General features: G+C 58.3%; 1 long non-coding RNA gene across 4 annotated transcripts in view; it reads right to left on the bottom strand.

The window, feature by feature from the left end:
• Window positions 1-5,259: 5,259 nt before the first annotated feature.
• Window positions 5,260-18,278, bottom strand: part of LOC109491181 — an 18,003-nt gene continuing 4,984 nt past the window's right edge. Inside the window, exons 2-5 of one of the 4 annotated variants that reach the window (XR_004620135.1) lie at window positions 13,309-13,410; window positions 12,416-12,506; window positions 5,861-9,837; window positions 5,260-5,359 (exon numbers count right to left, since the gene is read on the bottom strand). This is a non-coding gene — a long non-coding RNA (uncharacterized LOC109491181). Of the gene's footprint in view, window positions 9,838-10,849; window positions 11,061-12,415; window positions 12,507-13,308; window positions 13,411-18,278 lie in introns of all 4 variants that reach the window. The other 3 variants (XR_004620134.1, XR_004620133.1, XR_002144512.2) reach the window with 3 other exon arrangements.

The following is an 18,278-nucleotide window of genomic DNA, read 5'->3' on the forward strand; positions in this document are numbered from 1 at the left end:
ACTGTTGACGGTCACCTGACCAGACTGGACCCCACACAGCAGGCCCCAGCATGGACTCCCCCATGGGGGCAAAGGCCTCACTCAGCGGTCTGTGGGGGTTAACCCCGAGGACTCCCTCCGGCCCCCGAGACTGTGCAAAACAGAACCAGGGTCCCTTCCTTCCTGCCAAGGTTGGGGGGACTGGCAAAGCAGTGTCTCCAGCAGGACTGCGAGAACCCCTTAGGAAGGGCCTGGCCTGGAAATCAGAACCGCTCTGGGAGCTGGGGGGCTCCAGGGCTGTCCCGGGTGGGAGGGGCCCAGGGACCGGCCGGGTCCTGGGAACGGTGATGGAACAGAGCTCATCTGGACGAGAGAGGGAACTTCGACGAGCCACAGGGCCAGGAATGAGCTCCCTGTCACGGGCGTGTGAGCAGAGCTGGGTGGGCAGAGAAGCGGCAGAGGGACCCCGGTCCTGGACGGGGCCTAGCTGAACCCCCAAACACCCCTTCCAGCCCAGAGAGGAGGCTTCCTTGTCCCCAGAGGCCTCTCGCAATGGTCCCGTGACCCTGACCATTGAAGCATCCCTCAGGACGGGTACCGAGCTCTGCTTCCAGCAGACACACCTCCCTCTCTCTCCCTCCTTCCTGGGAGTACAGGAGCCTGTGACCTAACTCTCAGCGGGGACCTCCCCTGCCCTGCCTGCTCCTCTGGGAGGAACATTATGCCGGCCTCTGCGGTACCGCGTGACGCCGTGCTGTGTGCTGTTCTCGGGGACGGAGAAGGAATCCCTACAGCTCCCCAGAGCTCTGTGTGTCTCCTGGCCTGGGCCCTCAGTGCCCTCCGCCCACACACACTATGGTTCCATCTACCTGGATGGCCGTTTTCCAGGATTTCCTGTAGATCTTTTAAGGTCTAAGAGTCCCAGGATCTAATAATTTTACAAAACTATGTCTCAGTGTTAGTCATTCTGGGTCAGTGTCCCGATTAGGTGGTATGTCCTTTCAATACATAGCTTTCAAATCTTTCTGCGCTGGGTAAGTTGTCTTGGATTTTAATTTTTAGTGTCTGTTCTGTTCCAAAGCTTTGAGATTTTCCCCCAGGAAGTCCAATTATACGTATGTTGGCGCCTTTTCTTTCTTTTATAAACACCTCAATTGAGATGTGTAAAATTCACCCTTTGCAAATGTACAATTCAATGGTTTTTAGTGTCTCTACAAAGTTGTGCAACCAAACTGTAACCATAGTCTACTCTCAGGACATTTCATCGCCCTGAAAAGAAACCTCATACCTATTAGCAGTCCCAGTGCTGGCACCAGGAATCTCCCGTCTCTGTCTAGAGATTTCCCTGCTCTGGACGTTTCATGTAAGCAGAGTGTGCAATACGTGGCCTTGTCTGCCAGGCTTCTCTTACTAGCATAGTGGGGTTTTTAACTCTTTTTTTTTAAGATTTTATTTATTTAATTAAGAGCGCGTGAGGGGGAGGAGCAGAGGGAGAGGGAGAGAGAATCTCATGCAGACTCCCCACTAAGCGCAGAGTCCGACGAGGGGCTCAATCCCACGACCCTGAGAGCACGACCTGAGCTGAAATCCAGAGCGGGAGGCTTAGCGGCCGGCGCCCCCCAGGCCCCACTAGCATTCTGTCTGTAGCAGCCAGTCCCGCGGACCATACTTCATTCCTGTTAATAGTCAAACATCTTCCAGTTTACAAACGTTCTGTATTTTGTTATCGGGTGATGCGTATTTGGGCTTCTTGTTGGCTATTGTGAATAATGCTGCTATTAACGTGCACGTGCAAGCTTTTGTGTGGACGTAGTTTTCCGTTCTCACGTGTGTGCCAGGAGTGGAAGCGCCGTGCACGCTCCACGTTCCAGGGTTTGAGGAACCACCAGGCTGTTTTCCCGAGAAGCCGCACCCTGTTCTGTCCCCAGCACGGAGCGTGTGTTCCTGCGCCTATTGGCCCCTCGCGTGGCTTCTCTCCGAGCATCTCCACCATCTTCTTTACTTGTTCTCTGGATTTGCCACTTCCTTTTGAATCCTTTTCACGGGTTTGTACACTTCCTTCTATCTTTCTCAAAATATTTACTTTCGTGTTTATCCACCATTGTGTCCCCTCTGGTTTTATCTTCGTTTCCAAAATAATCTTCAGCTTGTCTCTAACTCTGATGTGTCTCTTCTCTTACCATCTTTAAGCTTTGTTGTGAAGTGGCAGCCAACCTCCAAGAGGGCCTGTGGGTCCTCGGTGCCCAGTATTCCTGCCCCGGTGTGTTCCCACCCACGTCAAACCAGGCTCCTGGGGCGCACAGAGGGCCACAGCTTGCTCGCCCTGCGACCGGTCACCTTGGAGACAGACCTTGGGCCTGGTCATACCTTCCGATGACCGCAACCCAAGCAACAACTGAGGCCGAGTGCCAGCCAGCCCGAGCTCACGAGCTCAGGGGGAGAGTGTCAGATAGCAGCTGTTGCTGGTTTACACCCCACCTGCTGTGCGGCCCACAGTAACAGATAGGGCGTGGGTTTTGTGGGCCTCCTTGCCCACAGGACGCTATCTCTCTGCGCTGCTCTTCAGCCCGAGCCCCCCCGCCCCAGCCCCACGGCCCCTGCCCGGCCACCTGCCCCCTGCTGTCTGCAGGGCTGTTCCTGCAACTCTGTTGACCCCGCACTTCCCAGTGGGGCTCTCTTACCCCCCACCCCTGCTCACGGCGTCCAAACTGCGCCCCTCGTGCTCCTCCTGCTGAGTGCGGCACCCTCCCTCCCGGCCTCCCGCACCCCTGCCCTGGGGGCTCCTGTGCTCACCTTCCCTTCTCCATCTGCAGTGTCAGCTCACTGGGGTTTCCTCCCGGCCTTCCGGTGCTCCCTCTGCCCCCTGGTGCTCCCTCTGCCCCCCCCCCGTGCTCCCTTTGCCCCAGGTGCTCCCTCTGCCCCTCCCTCTGCCCCTGGTGCGGCCGTCCCTGCCTCGCTATTTGTCAGGTATCATCATGCTTGTCAAACCTCACGCTTCCCCTAGGTTCCTTTTCTTATGAGTTTTTTCTCGCTTCTTAATTTTTTGAAAGATTTTTATTTATGTATTTGTGCAAGAGCTCAAGAGAGCACAAGTGGGGAGAGGGGCAGAGGGACAAGCAGACCGCCGCTAAGCGGGAGCCCGATGTGGGGCTCGATCCCAGGACCCTGGGATCACCACCTGAGCTGAAGTCAGAGGCTCAACCCAGGCAGCCAGCAGGCGCCCCTTCTTGCTTCTTACTGACAATGTGCTCCTTTGTCTGCTGCAGCAGGCCTCACCCATTTGCTGTATATGATTTTATGTCTTCATGCTTATTTTCACTCTGGGTCCATCTGTTCCCGTGATGGTGTTTCACATACTGCACGTTGGAAGTAACTGTCTTTCCTCCTCAGGGCTGTGGTCCCGGAGCCCGCGGCTACTCTGGCCCTAGAACCGGTGCTCTGGCTCTGGCTCTGCCGTATTTCCTGGGGGGGGGGCGGGAGACGTGCCCCCGCCTCCGTGATACAGCAACCTGTAACAAGAAGTTCACCTTAGCTCGGCATCCCGTTTCTGGCACACAGCTCCTTAAACCCTGGGGATTTTCTAGGACCATTAGGGTATCTTTTGTCTGATAATGAGGTAATGCTGGAAAGCCCCTAGGATGGGACTGGTTGCCAGGGGCCCCACCACCTGATCTGAGGGCTGGAACATTCAGTCCCACCCCCTGACCTCTGGGGAGGGGAGATGGGCTGGGGGTTCAATTAATCACCAATGGCCAATGATTTAATCAGTCCTGGCTGCCTAAGGAAGCTTCTATAAAAAGCTTGGTCAGAGAGCTTCTGGTTCAGGAACTCTTGGAGATCTGGGAGAGTCCTGCGCTGGGGGCTTGATGGAAGCCCCTTCCCTTCCCTTCCCCCGCCCCCCCCCCCCCGCCGTGTGCCTCTCGGGTCTGCGGGGTCTGCCGTTCCCAGTTACCATAGACCCGAGATCTAGTGAGTACAGTGTTTCACCTGAGTTCTGGGAGCCGCTCTAGCAAAGTCATTGAACCCACGGAGGGGGTCGCTGAAACCCCGATCTATAGCCAGTGGGTCCGAAGCAGGGGCGACCACCCACCACGGGGATCTTAAGTGGGGGGAGGGGCAGTCGTGTGGGACCTATGGTTAGCCTGCAGGTTTTGTCTTGACGTAGGTTTGGAATGCAGGTGAGGTCGGGAGCCCACGGCCAAGAAAGAAATCCTGAGATGTCTTTGGTGCAAAAAGGTGATTTTATTAAAGCCCGCGGACAGGACCCGTGGGCGGAAAGAGCTGCGGCACTGGGGTTGTGGCCGGTTATATACGTGGGGTTTGGGAGGTCAGGACACAGGGAGGTGTCCAAAAGGACTCTGCTGAAGAGGACTGTCAGGATACTGGAGACCTGGCCACGGTCAAGCTGAGGCCGTCTGGTCAAGCTGAGGCCGTCTTCCCTCTAGTCAAGCTGAGGCCGTTTTCCTTCTAGTGAAGCTGACGCCGTCTTCCCTCCAGTCAAGCTGAGGCCATTTTCCCTCCCGTCTTCCCTCCGGTGAAGCTGAGGCCGTCCTCCCTCCGGTGAAGCATTAACGTTGAGATCGTTGAGATCCTTGGGAGCTTCCCGGCGGGAGGGGATGGGTAGGGCTCCGGGAAATTGAGTCTCTGGGTCTCTGAACGTCAAGCTAATGCTGAGAATGCCTTTTCCTTGTAAACCACTAAGACACCTGTCCTGCTGGACTGCGATCTCTATCAGATAACCATTTGTTTTCTCTTCCCTTAGTCTTAGAGCGGCTGGGAGTGCCTGGGGAACCACACTATCCCACCTGCCCACAGTGGGGGGGTCCCGCAGTGGGGGAGTCGGGAGGGGTCCGCTGTCCTCTGTCCTTAGCTTGCCTTCTGCTCCCTTACCCGCTGAGGCCTGCTCCAGGTGGACTGTGTCAGCACCAGGGGGAGTCGTAGGACGCCCAGCTGGTGTGAGGAACCGGAACCAGTGTTAAGCATACTCCCCCATAAGTGCTCTTAGCAAGCCCCACCCCCATCAGAGCTTCATTTTCAACCCCCACCAGCCCACCAAGGGCTCCCGGACTACTAGTCGCCTGGACGCAGGGGCAGGGGGTGGAGTGGGTGCCAGAGGGGCCATCATCCCGCTCTCAACAAGCCCTCATACCTGCAGGTGCACCCACCCGTGAGTCCTCGCCCTGGGGACCAGCCCCCCACCTCTTACTGTCCCCTCCCCACCTCCCTGCAGCCCCTCCCCTCCCCCACCCACCCCATTCAGGACAACCTTAGTCCCTGGGGTTTCCCGCTGGGGCCTGTTTGGTTTTTCTGGTTGCCTGCTGCAGGGGCTTCTCCGTTCTGTCCCGACTGCTGGAGAAGACAGGCTCTCCCCCCACTCAACCTGCAGCAGGACCCCGGGATCATGACCTGAGCCGAAGGCAGACGCTCGACTGACTGAGCCCCCAGGCGCCCCTCTTGAGGCATTTTTAAGGGGAAAGAAAAGGAATCCAGGGCAAGGAGGGAGACTGCAGCTTAAGGCCACATTATTCACCAGCCTCAATAAATAAACAAGAGCCCAGGGTGCTTCACAGAAAGTCTGAATTTCTCTTTGACCAGAGAAGTAATCATCCCGCAGTCTCCGTGTCCCCCCAACCCCACACCCCAGGCCTGGGCATCCTCCCCGCCGAGGATGCAGCTGTGGAAGAGAGAAACCAAGGCGTTCCTGGAGACTGAGCCAGAACCCAGGGAGGGGCAGACCTGGGCCCACCTGTAGAGGAGGGACAAGGGGGGGGAATCCCCGCAGGAAGCGGCCCCTTCAGGACCCGGAGCACCACCATCCTGTCTGCAGGCCCCCATGTGCTAGCTGTCTGTTGGGGGCTGCCTCGTGTCCCCCCACACTCACCTGTTGAAGTCCCAATTCCAGTGTGGCTGGAAGTGGGGACAGGCCAGGAGGGGGGTGAAGGGGGGTGGTGATAAAGGTTAAGAGAGGTCATGAGGTCCTGATCCTTGGGGCTGGTGCCCTTATGAGAAGAGACGGTCCAGAGCTCTGTTACTGTGGGAGGACACAGCAAGGAGGTGGCCTCTGCAAGCCAGGGAGGGCCTCCTCCTCCCCAGAACCTGACCGTGCGGCACCTCAATCTTGAAATTGAGCCCCAGAAATGAACATCTAAGCCCCGGCCTATGGTGCTGTGTTCGAGCAGCCGGGCTGACCGAGGCCACCAGCGGCTCCAGAGCCCCACACTGAGCTCCTCTCTCGGGCCTGCAGCACTTAGCCCCACCCTCACCTGCCACTGCCCATGACGCTGGTGAGACATGTTACCCCACAGCCGCTGAGGCCCCAGCCAGGTCCTGAGAATGGCTGACACCGTGTGTCCCACCCTGGAGTGCAGCCCCTTCTCCCTTCCACCCATGCACGGGGCAGGTGAAATCCCAGTGTAAAGGCCTTCTGTGCCCTTGGCCAGGTGACCCTGAGGTGACAGGGAGCTGGAGGAATGGCACCTCGGGTGGGCGAGCGCCCCCGCCCTGGCTCCCCTTCGGCCTCTGCAGAGCACCTGCAGCCGGGCACGGATTCGCCGCCCACCTGCTCCCCCCCGCCGCGGCTGAGGGAACTGGGCATGCCTCTCAGAACCCCGCGTCTGTCCTCAAGCCTCGAAACACGTTCCTCTGATTCATTTGTTACCCACAACACACTGGAGACCGGAAAGGGGCATGGAGGAGCTTCGTGAAGATGCGGAAATTCTCCCCATCTTGTTCTGCACGTGGGTGGTGCGGGCCTGTCCGCCGTAAGCATACGGACCTCACTGCACATCATTTTACCCCAAAAACACAGCCCAACAAAACAGTCGTTCTTTCAGAAAGTCAGGAAGTACGGACAACGAGAACACAATGCGTACCGGCGTGCGGTGTGCACACAGGGACGCCGTCAACACCGCTGCTGCGGGCTTTGCTAACTTCCATCACCCACAGAACACCTGTTTCCACCAATTCTAACCAGTATTTTCAGTGACTCTGTGACTTCATACTGTTTGCATAAACCAAATGTTCTCCCTGTTTCCAGGGTTTTCCTTTCAGCGTGTAAACAGCACTGCCACCCGCGTCCTGGAGCTCGAACTCTGTGCACATTCCAGATCACCGTCATGAGATAAGTCCCGGGATCGGTATCACTGGGGCAAAAGGCACGCATGTTTCAAAGTTTGGGATTTTTTTTTTAAATGCCACGTGGAAAGCAGTGATTTCAACAGACTTTCTGGTCTTGCCTCTCATTGGATCTTTATTCCCCGGGAAGGCTGGCGGTGCTGGGCTTGGAGGGGCAGGAAGGGGTGGGCCCCTGTGGAAGGCGTCACTCCTGCTGGCGACCGAGAGGGGCCGCACACACTACAGCCTCTCAGCTAAGTCTCCGAGAGCTGCAGGGCTGTGGAGACCTGGCCCCGCGAGGGGAGAGCCCACACAGCCAACGATCGCGGTCATCCTGCTGCTGAGAGCCTTTGTCGGTTCCGGGCAGGGGGCTGAGGACTGGGCCGGGCCCACATGGGGAGCCACAGTGACAGAAGGAGAACCCAGAGGAGCTTCCCACAGCCACAAGGGCAACGGTGACAAAACTGGAGGCTTCAGCGTCCTCGGACGCTCCATTGGTCCCTCCCACCCCAAAACACTTGTGAAATCCTGGTGCGGTACCCAGCAGGAGGCTGGGCCCCGCCAGGCTCCTGGTTAAATCTCCGATGAGACCAGTGCCTGAACCAAGGCTAGCCAGAGCAAGACTGAGTGTCACTGAATGACGCCCCATCCTGCTCCGGTCCATCCTCACTCGGCTGTGGGACCTCCTCCATCCTAACTGCCCAAGGGCTACTCCCAGCAATGGCCAAGTGGCTCCAGTGGGACCAGTTCTGGAGCAGAAACATCCACAACTGCTGGACATAAAGACAAATGTCCAACAGCATGGACAACAGCCACAGCCAGACAGAGGCTATAGGACATGGATGCCCAGCACGCAGGACTCGCGGGTAAGTGTCCCACCTTGTGCCTCTGTGTCTGAGGGCGGGCCAAAACCCTGATGGAACCCACAGGCTTGCTGGCCTAAAACTCAGAGGCTGGAGTTGGGGGTGACCACAGCAGCTGGAAAGTGAGGGACGACCCCAGAAAGGGAGCCCCGAATGCTCCCTGAGGAATTCTGCTCAAACCCCTGGCTGGTCTGTGCGCTAAGTCTGCACGGGACAGATAGCAAGCAGCCCCGTTAACAGCACAGAGATTTTACACAGAGGAGACAGTGTTTACACTCTGAGTCCAGTTCAGTTAACCGCTCAATAAAACAAAACAAAAATGAATGCTCTGCAAGAGAACACAACAGAACACCAAGCCCCCACACCATTCCCGTGAAGATGTGCAGGACGCAACCCCAAATCACTAGACATGCAAAGGTCAGCCAAAACACCGTTCCAAGCAGAAAGGGAAACAAACACAGAGAACCCATCTTCCCTGGCCCTGCACTAAGAGGAAAACAGGAGGAAACACTAAAGGAAAATGATCCCTGGTGTAGACGTGAAACTGTAGGAAAACATGAAGTCCTGAAAGGATGACATTTGTGGACAAATTCAAGCAAAGATAGTGCACAACAGTGCTCGTAACACCGTGTGGAGTCTGAAACACAGGCAAAAACTACGGACGTCACAGCCAGAGCTGAAAGGGCGGGTGGGGGCGTTTGCAATACAAACGTGCAGCAAAGCATCAAAGGCTTGTGTCCAGAATGTATAAATATATAAAGAACTCCTACAAATCAACAAAAGATAGACAACTCCACAGGAAAATGGGCAAACAGACTTGAACGTCACAAAGCGGGAGCGTCCGGAGATCAGTAAACATATAAAGGTGCCCGCTTCACAAACCAGCATGGAAACGCAGATTAAAATCCCAGTGTCACACCCCAAACCCACAGAAGGGTCAACACGGAACACATGAAGCCTTCCAGTTACTGGCGAGAGTGCAAATGAGCTGGAGCTCCACATTTGCTGGTGGAGGTGAAAGCTGGCACACCCGCTTCGGAAACGTGCTTGGCAGTGTCTGTGCAAGGGGCACGTACGCAGACACACACCTAAGATTTACCCACAGGAAGGAGCACGTGTGTGTCCCAGAACACCTACCAGGACGCTCAGAGCAACACAAACGCCAAAGCCAGAGGCCACGCCATCAGCAGGAACTCGGGTGAATAAATGGGGGGCCATTCACCCCCTGGAATGGCACGGACGACACAGTAGCCCCCTCCCAGACCTCGTGCTGCACTGAGCAAGCAGACACCAGGAAGCTCTCACGGGAGGCTCCCCTTTCAGGAAGACCAAAGCCCGGGGGACAAGTGGGGCAAACAGCACTCTGGTATCCTTGGGTAGGGGCGCAGCGGGGAGGAGAACAAGGGGCACTCAGGGGCAGGACCTGGGGATGGTCGCCTCCGTCTGCACAGTGGTCACCCAGTGGTTCAGGTGGTAGCGTCGGACGCACTTGTCTGACTGTTCGGCTTCGGGGAAGGTGTCCCAGTCAGGACTCCTGGAGCTGCACACTCAGGAAGCAGAGCGAGGCAAAAGCTGGGGAGGGTGCCCGGCCCCGCATCCACGAGGGCTCAGCAGGCCTCCGCCGCGGCAGCAGACGCAGGACCGCCATCCCCGTGTGCTCTCATGTCCGTGTCTCTCAGTCTAGGGAGATCCTTTCAGAGCCAGTCTCCTTTGTAGTGATAAAATATTTCCCCGAAATTCAGCAATTTCTTCTGTTTAAACCCAAATGAGGTAAATGCGATGTTCGGCATTCGAGTAAAGCATCGCAGGATTTTCCTGTCCTGCTCTTCAGTGATTTCCATCCTCCTTCTCTACATCGTATTTGCTGGGCAGGATGTCTGCCCTAAGGTTTAGCAATTTAACAATGGTTATTTCTTAGTGGCCCAATTTAAATCACTTCTACAGAATCTTTGTAAATTTTTTACCCTACTCGATATTTTTAATAACAAGCATTTAAAAAAAAAACGTTTTGTGCCTCTGGTTTAGCTATCGCTTGCTGGGTAAACTTCGGCAACTCTCTTAACCACTCTGAGCCCCCATCTTTACAATTTTAAAATGGAGAGAATATCACCAAGTTCATAGATTTTGATAAGGATTAAGTTAGAGCTTCCAGGTGGAATGTGGATATGTCTATTACCCCATTATTTCACCACCTGGCCAGGGCGGGGTTACCCGATAACACAGATGGCCCCGTTAAATCCGAATTTCAGACAAACAACAAGTAAGTTTCAGCCTAAGTATGTCTCATGCAGTATCTGGGACCTACTTATACCAAATATTGCATAGGACGTACCTAGATACTTATACCAAAACAGTGTTCATTGTTTCTCTGAAATTCAAATTTAACTGGATGTCCTATATTTTTATTTACTAAATTTGACAACCCTACTCAAGGGTGTTGCTGTGCCTTTGCCTACCTGGTTTAGCAAATACCAACCCTGCACCCAGCGCAAGGCTGGCCTTCAATAAACACGGACAGAGGGATGGATGGGAAGACGGGTTGATGGATGGATGGATGGATGGATGGATGGTGGGTGGATGGATAGATGGACGGGTGGTGGGTGGGTGGATGGATACTGGACACTGTAATGGTTTTAACACCAAACAACTCTAAGTATCCCATGACAGAGTCAGGGTGATGCAAAGGAAGTGCCTGCTGATAGGAAGACCCCCCAGCTCGGACACATCTTACCATCCCTGGGATTAATGTGCTCAGCTTCTATATCTATCAAATGGAAATGCTCTGCTGTGCCCCAGGCAGGAGGAAGCCCAGTGTGCTGGGGCATGGGCCATGTATCCTTGACATGGGAAGAAGGGAACCTGACTGCAGGCTTCAAAACCTTCCCAGCCCCTACCTGATTTCACATAAAAGGTGACCTCTCCATTCCAGCACCAAGGAGCTGCTCCCAGACAGCTGACCACCCCTGTGGCCAAGGCCAAGCTTGCCAGCCTCTCCCAGCTGTCATCCAGAGGCTTCTTCAGTGCTGGTGTCCAGTCAGATACACCTCTCCCACCTGGGGGTCCTGAGCCCTGGGAACCACATCTTTCCAGAGAGGCCCACTTCCACTTGGAGGGAAGGGGCTCCTATCAGTTGGGCCCACAGCACCTGCAGAGATCTTGCTAACGGGCCCTCCCGTTTTGGAGAGCCGTCCCCTTGTTGAACCGAGGCCTTGGGGAAAGTAGCCACGCTCCAGCCACCCCACGGTGACAGAGAATGCCTGAAGGTGGGGGTCATCTCCCCCGCGGGGGAGAGCATCTTCACTAACATGGCCCTTCCCCAGTCAGGGGCAGGAAAGGCCCGAGGTGAGCCGCACCCCCTCCTCCCCCAGCAGCCCTCCACCCGCTCCTCCTCCCTCTTCCCAAGGAGACAGATGGTGATGGAAACGGCCTCCTTCGTTTTCCGGGGGATGACTCAGTGTGCAGCTGCTTCCTCAGCCCCACACAGCAGCCGAAGCCTGCTCTCCCCCGCCCGGGAGCACCCCCCACCCCGCCACTCCTCCCGGGAGGATGCTGGGCAGAGGGGCGGGGAATCTCTGCCAGGACACCCCCTCCCCCGGCCTGGGCTGTGCGCCTAGCTGCTCGCCCATCCCCATCCGAGGAGACCCCTCCGAAGCCTTTTCTTTCCCGCCCACCTGCTGACATCGGCGCCCCTGGGCAGCAGGGAGGACCATGTGTCCTGGGTTCCCCTGGTGTCCCAGGGTGCAGGGTGAGGAGAGATGCGGGGAGCAGGGCAGGGGAGGGCAGGGGATGGGGGGCCCAGGCTGAGCCCCGGTTCTCAGGACACTGGGAGAGGGCTGAGTGGAGGGGGAGGGGAGGGTTAGGAGGGAGCCCCGAGGGAGAAGAACAAGGGAAGTTTCCAGAAGCAGGAGGTCCAGAGGTCAGTGTGGAATGCTGCAGGAACCAGACAGACCAGCCTCCTCCAAGGAAAATGTGAGCAGGAGCCCAGCAGGGCAGACCCACCCAGGGATTGCCCCTGGGGACGCAAACCCCAGACCCCTCAACTCAGAACTGGGTCCTCACTCAGGGACAGCTCTCCTCCCTGGAAGCCCCCCAGGACCTTTGGCGGAACCCCCACCAGCTCCTCCCTGCCACCCCACCTTCTCTTCTTCTCCCCCTCCTGCCCGGCCTTGCCGCGGAGCCGCCCCCCAGCACAAGGGCACACACGCAGGCACACTGTGTAACCCTGGGTGCAGAATCTGAACGCCGGTTAGAGACCCTCTTCCCTGCCCTGTGGGAGAGAGCGGCAGTCACCCCACCCCCACCCCTCTGGTCCAGCCCCTCCCCCCATGCCCGGTGCCTGCCTCAGAAACTGAGCTCGGGGAGGTTGGGTCCCTTTGCCCAGGACCACAGGCGGGGGGGGGGCTGGGTCCCTAGACCCCAGACCACAGCAGGCAGCTCCCTCCGCGGGAACACACACTCACCTCGGGCCTGGGCAGGTGGCTGGGACTCAGACCAGAGGCCTCCAGCTTGCAGCCAGGAAGTCTGGGTAGGTCCCTGGGCCCGCTGGGGCTCCTGCAGAAGGTCCCCAGACAGCTGTGCAGACTCCAGACCCTCCTAGTGTCCCTCCCTGTGTGCCGCCCCCAACCTTGAGCTTCAGGTTCCCTAAGTCGGGAATAACAAAAGGCCCCTCACCTCCCGACCAGGTCAGTGCAGGTCAGCGTGGGGAAGGGGCCGGGGACCTGAGCTGCTGGTTTTCTCCAGAGTGGGAGATGCCGACTGCGGGCTGGAGCCTTGCTCCAGCGGGGAGACCCAGATGTGAGCTTCAAGCCAGGCCATGGCACCTGCCCTCCGCGTGGCCTTGAGCGAGCTCTTAGTCCCTTGGACCCTGGGTGCCCGTCTGTTGACAGGTGCTGACATCCACCGGGCAGAGCCGTGTGACCGTGGACTGGGCTGAGCCCCAGCAGGCGCCCTGGGTCGCACGTTGAGCCCCACTGTGCGTACCTGCGCTCTGAGTGCCCTTCCAGGGCGGGGCCTGGGGCTCCTCCCCACCCTCTGCCCGCTGAGCTTCCCACTGCACATTCTGGAGCCGTGGGCACGGACCCACAGCCCCACGCTGAGGCAAACCACAAGGCCAGGCCCTGGCTGAGCCTCCCAGGCAGGGCCAGAGGCACAACAAGCTCCTAGGTCCCAGGCCTGGCAGGCCCTGCCAAGGGCTGTGGGGGAGCCAGCCGCCCCTGGAGAGACCTGACTGCCCGCCTTCTCTTGGGGCCGTGGCTAAGCAGAACCGAGGCCCCAGCGGAAGTCAGCACAGTGGTCAAGATGGGCTCCCAAGAAGGGCTTATAAATTGTCACATGCCCATAACCCTAAGCTTACCTCATTCACAGCAAGTGCTGGGGACCCTGGCCAGCTTCACTGCTGGGCACTCCTGTCTCCCATGATCTTCTTGACAGACAGCCGGGTGGCAGCCCATTCTCCCTGTGGCAGAAACCGGAAGCTGACCTCCGACACACACTCAGCTCCAACCCTACCAGCGCCTGCCAGCTTGGCCCTGCCTCCCTGCCTCCCTGCCTCCCTCCCTGCACCCAGAGGATCTAGAGCCTTCCCTGACTCCCCCAGCCTCCAGCCCTCAGCCCCCAGTCTACAGTGGCCAGCTGGTCCCCACCAGGTCACAGGAGGGTTGCTCGCCCCTGGGCCTCATCTCCCACCCCAGCCTCCACGACACACCTCTCCTTTTCACAGACAGTGGAGGGCACTGCTCCAAGGGTTTCATACAACTCACACTGTTGGACCCTCCGGCAGCCGTGGCTGGGACCAGTACCTCCACTGCCACTCTAACGGGTCTCCCAGCTCCAAGCAGCCAGGGTGCCCGCCCAGGACCTGACCGCCTATGAGCACAGAGCCAGGATCTGGGCCCGGGGCCGATGGCTACAGTGCTCCTGGGCTGGACCACCGGGCCACACTGCCCACTGTCCACAGGGCACAACCGGCCTCCAGGGGGGCCCTCGCCAGGCAGGTCAGGCCCACTTCTGGAATGCAGCTCATGGGCTTGCACTCCCTGTCTGCACAGGGCTACCTGGGTGGCAGTCAGACTGCACCTGCCCCCCCTAGGGCCTCTGCACCCCCCACATGCCCAGCCCATCCCCCTTCTCACCATCCCCCCTCAAACCAGCAGCCTCTCCAGGGAGATGGGTGATGATTCAGGCCTGAGTCAGCAGCTTTGGGAGAAGGACTTGGCCACCTCTTTGCCAGCACAAGGGGGGAGGGGGAGAGAAGAGTGCAGGCTCTGTGAGCTGGGGTCAGCAGGGTCCCCTGGCCAGCACTGAATCAGCCACAACCCTGCTGGGGTGCTGGAGCCCAGGAACCCTGTCCCCGGAAGCTTTACACACAAGACCCATCCTGTGGGAGGGGGGTCTGGACCACTGGGGGCCAGCACAAGAGGGTCAGCAGTGAGAGGGGGTCTCCTGGCTGGAGGATGGAGAGCTGCCCTCGGGCTCAGTCGGACTGCAACCCCCCATGAGCCCCCCACCCAGTGGAAGCCTAGCCACAGGAGGCCGCCCTCACTCAGCAAACACCCCTTGGAGCCCTCCCAGCCAGGTCCTGGCAGGAAGCGCAGACATAGGGGTGCTCCACAGGGCGCCACAGCCTGCAGCGTGCAAAGCAGCAGCCCTGGCTCCCGGCGCAGACGGTGCGAAGGGCTCAAGAAGCTGAGGCGGGGAGGGCTCCCTGGCTGTCCACTTTGCATAGGCTTTGCATCCGGATCTCCTGAAGTCATCTGTGCTCATGAAGTCTGCAGCGGACACAATGTAAAATGAGAAAAAGACAAAGGACACCCTCATGACAGCCGTGGACAGGAGTCCAGTGCCACGGGGTGTCCCTCGCCTTCTTGGACTCGATGTGGTGTGGGCTGCTCCCGGCTGGGCCGGCGTGGGCTGGGGACACGTCTGGAAGGGCCAACTATAGAAGGGCTCTGGCGGGCGCTCCCCCAACAGCCAGTGGCCCCCAACTTGGCAAAGGGAGCAGCTGTGCTCACGGTCAGGAGACCACTCACCGGTGGCCGAACTCCACCACCGCTCCGCCCATCAAATTAGAACTAGATTTCCAGTTAATTTAAAAATACGGCCAAAGAAATAAGGAATTGGTAAATTAAAGGAAACGGGGGTGCGCCTGGGGAAACCCCAAAGGGCTTCCCTGGAGAGGGACACACACTGAGTCGGGGAGAGCCTGACGGGGTCCTAAAGGGCACACGTCACAGGGACAGCGGCAGGGAGGGGGGGTTCATGCTGAGGCACCCCTGCAGAGCTAGGGCGGGAGGAAATTACTCAGACCCCCCACCCCCCAGCCCGCACCTCTCGGGCCACACCTGGTTTGGAAACCACAGGCTAACCACACACAAACCTGTGCCTGAAAAAGAGGTCAAAGTTCAGTGGGAGGGAAGGGAGAACAGTGATTGTCCAAAGGACCCAACTGGTGGGAGGAGGTCCAGGAAGAGCCAGAGCGACTTGGGGGGGGCGCCAGGGTAATGCCGGGTGGGGGCCACCCCCGCAGAACCAGCAGCCTAGAAACTGGTGTGGCCTGTGTCTGCAGAAGGACCACACTGGGCTTTGGGGTTTTGGTTATTTGTCACTCTCAAATCTGCAGCTGCTGCTCCAGATACACACGGGCCCTGCTAGGCGCTCAGAAAGGGACGGGCGCTGGGGGGCGCTGGGGGCAGAGACTTGGGGGGGAGGCTTTGGGAGTGAGCAGGCCAGATGTGGCACAAGGAGCCCCTTCCCCGCCTGGGAATGAATCTGTCATCCTACCCATGGGAGAGCTTAGGCGCAAGCCGGTTCTTTTCCACTAAGGTGAACCCCGGTGCCTAATTCAGGGATGGCGGGGGCAACGGGGAAGCCAGACCTGAGCTCGGGTTATTCTGGGACGACAGGTGGCTGCAGCATTGGGGGTGGGGGGCCCAGGGCAGGGCTGAAGGCCAAGGGGTGGGTCAGAGTGAGGCAGGCGCTGGCTGGCTGCGATTCCATTCATAAATACCTCTGTAACAGCCTCCTTCCCGAAAATAAAACCTTCGAGACCTAAGAGGCCCCGGCTTGGCACCATGTCTCTAAGAAACACAGTCAAGAAGCCAAAAACCACCAGCAAGGAATTCCAGACTTGGGTCCCATCTCCCTAAGAACACCCGGGAGAGTCCAACGCATCAGCCTAAATGCCCTTCTCTCCCTGCCCTCCACACTTCTCTGAGCCCCCTCCCCTTTGCCTCTGCCCCCAGCCCTGCCTCTCTAGAGGAAAGAGAAGACCCCTCCTTAGATCTGCAGCTTCAAGGCCAAGGGCAGGGCGAGTGGGAAAAGTCCTGCATGGTGCAGACCCTGGGCTTGGGTGCAGAGGCTCCCAGACGCCTCCTGACCCTCGAAGCCCTACGGATCCCCCTGGGGACTCCATCTGGTGTGCCCCCAGTTACTCCCTCCCTCTAGTCCCCAGGACCAGGGCTGTCCATCCCACTTGTCCGTCTCCACCTTTCCTGGGCAGCCTGTCCCACTGGGGGCTGCAGAAGCCCCAGGGCTGCTCCCTGCTTGGCCCCTGCACCTCTGGCCATGACCCTGGGCACACGCTGCCCTCAGGGCAGGCCACCAGCTGCCTGGGGGACCGAGGGATCACTGGCCCAGCCCGCCCAGACAGATGCTTGAGGGAAGGGCGCATGGACAGAGGGATCCCTGGCCAGGAGACGGGCCAGCTCTGCCATCACCCCGGCCTCCTTGCCGTGCAGTGTCCTCGGCCCGTGGAGGCAACGGACGCGCCTGCCCCCGGCGGTGGGGTCCACACAGTCTCAGCAGCCCTGGAGGTGCTCCATGGTCACCACTAACACCGAAGCCGCTTCCAGGGGACACAGGGTCAGGGTCTGCCAGCCTTGGGCCAGCATGTCACCAGCTGATCAGCACATGACCTGGTTCTACGTTTCTGGTTAGAGACAGCTTCTTTCGTCTCGAGTTGACCCGTGAAACCTGTGCTGACCGCCCCCCCCCGCCCCCCGTGCAGTCAAAAATCCCCGTGTAACTTTTATCTGCCCCTAAACTTGACTGGTAAACGCCAGTGATGACACATTTTGTATGCCGTACGTCTTACCGCTGTGTTCTTACACAGAGAAAGCTGGAGAAAACACGTCACCAAGAAAATCATGTGGAGCGTACGTTTGCAGCACCAGACAGCATTACGGAGAAGCAACTGTGTCTGAGTGGACCCACCAGGTCAACCCGTGTTGCTCAAGGACCGTGCGTGGTTGACTCACTCACTCCCAGCTCCAGGCCGGCCGCTCTAACCGGCACCTGAACCAAGTCTCCCGACCCAGGTGTGTTCCTGGGAGGCACGTCCCAGCCATTGCAACAGTGAAATCCCCGACAAAAGGACAAAAATGCGGAAAACGCATTACTGGCTAGACCGAGAAGGACCCTTGCTCATGGTGTGGGATTGAAACCAGGAGGCAGGGCATCGCCTCCTTCAACCTCAGCTGGGGACCTGCTCCTCAGGGACTCAAAGTGTTTGCGGCCTTGGGCATGTTCCCAAACGGCTGCGGTTTGGGGGTTATAAATACGCGTTAACCGATGGGCAAGCTCGTAAACATGAGATTCTCTTGTGAGCGCATGTGGGTGTTCAAATGAAGGGGGGAGAGGCCACTCCCTGACCGAAACCTCCACTGCCCAGCCCGGCCACTGTCCCTCCTGAGAGCCGCTGTCTGGTCCCACTTCCTGGACCCCAATCCCCAACCAGGGGTGGTCCCCCACGGACACCAGCCTCCAGGCACCAAGAGCCCGGCACTCAGGTGCTCCTTGCAGTTTGAGCTGGGAACGCAGAAGAACTTTGGGAAACTCAGAGAGGCTGCCGTGAGCGGGTCCTGAGGCCACAGGGTCCGGCGCTGAGGGAGAGACAGGGAGGCTGGGAGAAGCAGGGCCCAGGGCCAGGGCCCACAGCTGCCTCACCCTACAGCTCCCCTGCCTGGAGGTGACCAGAGCCGTGGTGTCCTAACACACAAGCACAGAGGCAGAATGGCTCCCCGAGCGGCAACCCTGGGTGCCCAGGTTCTTACTCCCCGGTAGAGCTAGCCCTGACGTGGATGCCTGGATGGACCAGTGGGTGGATGGGTGGACAGACGGACAGGTGGGTGGGTAGATGGGCAGATAGACAGGTGGGTGGGTGGATGGACGGAAGGGTGGGTGGACAGGTGGGTGGGTGGACAGGTGGGAGGGCGGATGGATAGAAGGGTGGGTGGACAGGTGGAGAGGTGGGGAAAAAAAAAAAAAAAAAAAAAAAAAAAAAAAAAAAAAAAAAAAAAAAAAAAAAAAAAAAAAAAAAAAAAAAAA

The sequence above is a fragment of the Ailuropoda melanoleuca genome, chromosome 14 (assembly GCF_002007445.2).
Source record: "Ailuropoda melanoleuca isolate Jingjing chromosome 14, ASM200744v2, whole genome shotgun sequence".
NCBI classification, from domain to species: domain Eukaryota; kingdom Metazoa; phylum Chordata; class Mammalia; order Carnivora; family Ursidae; genus Ailuropoda; species Ailuropoda melanoleuca.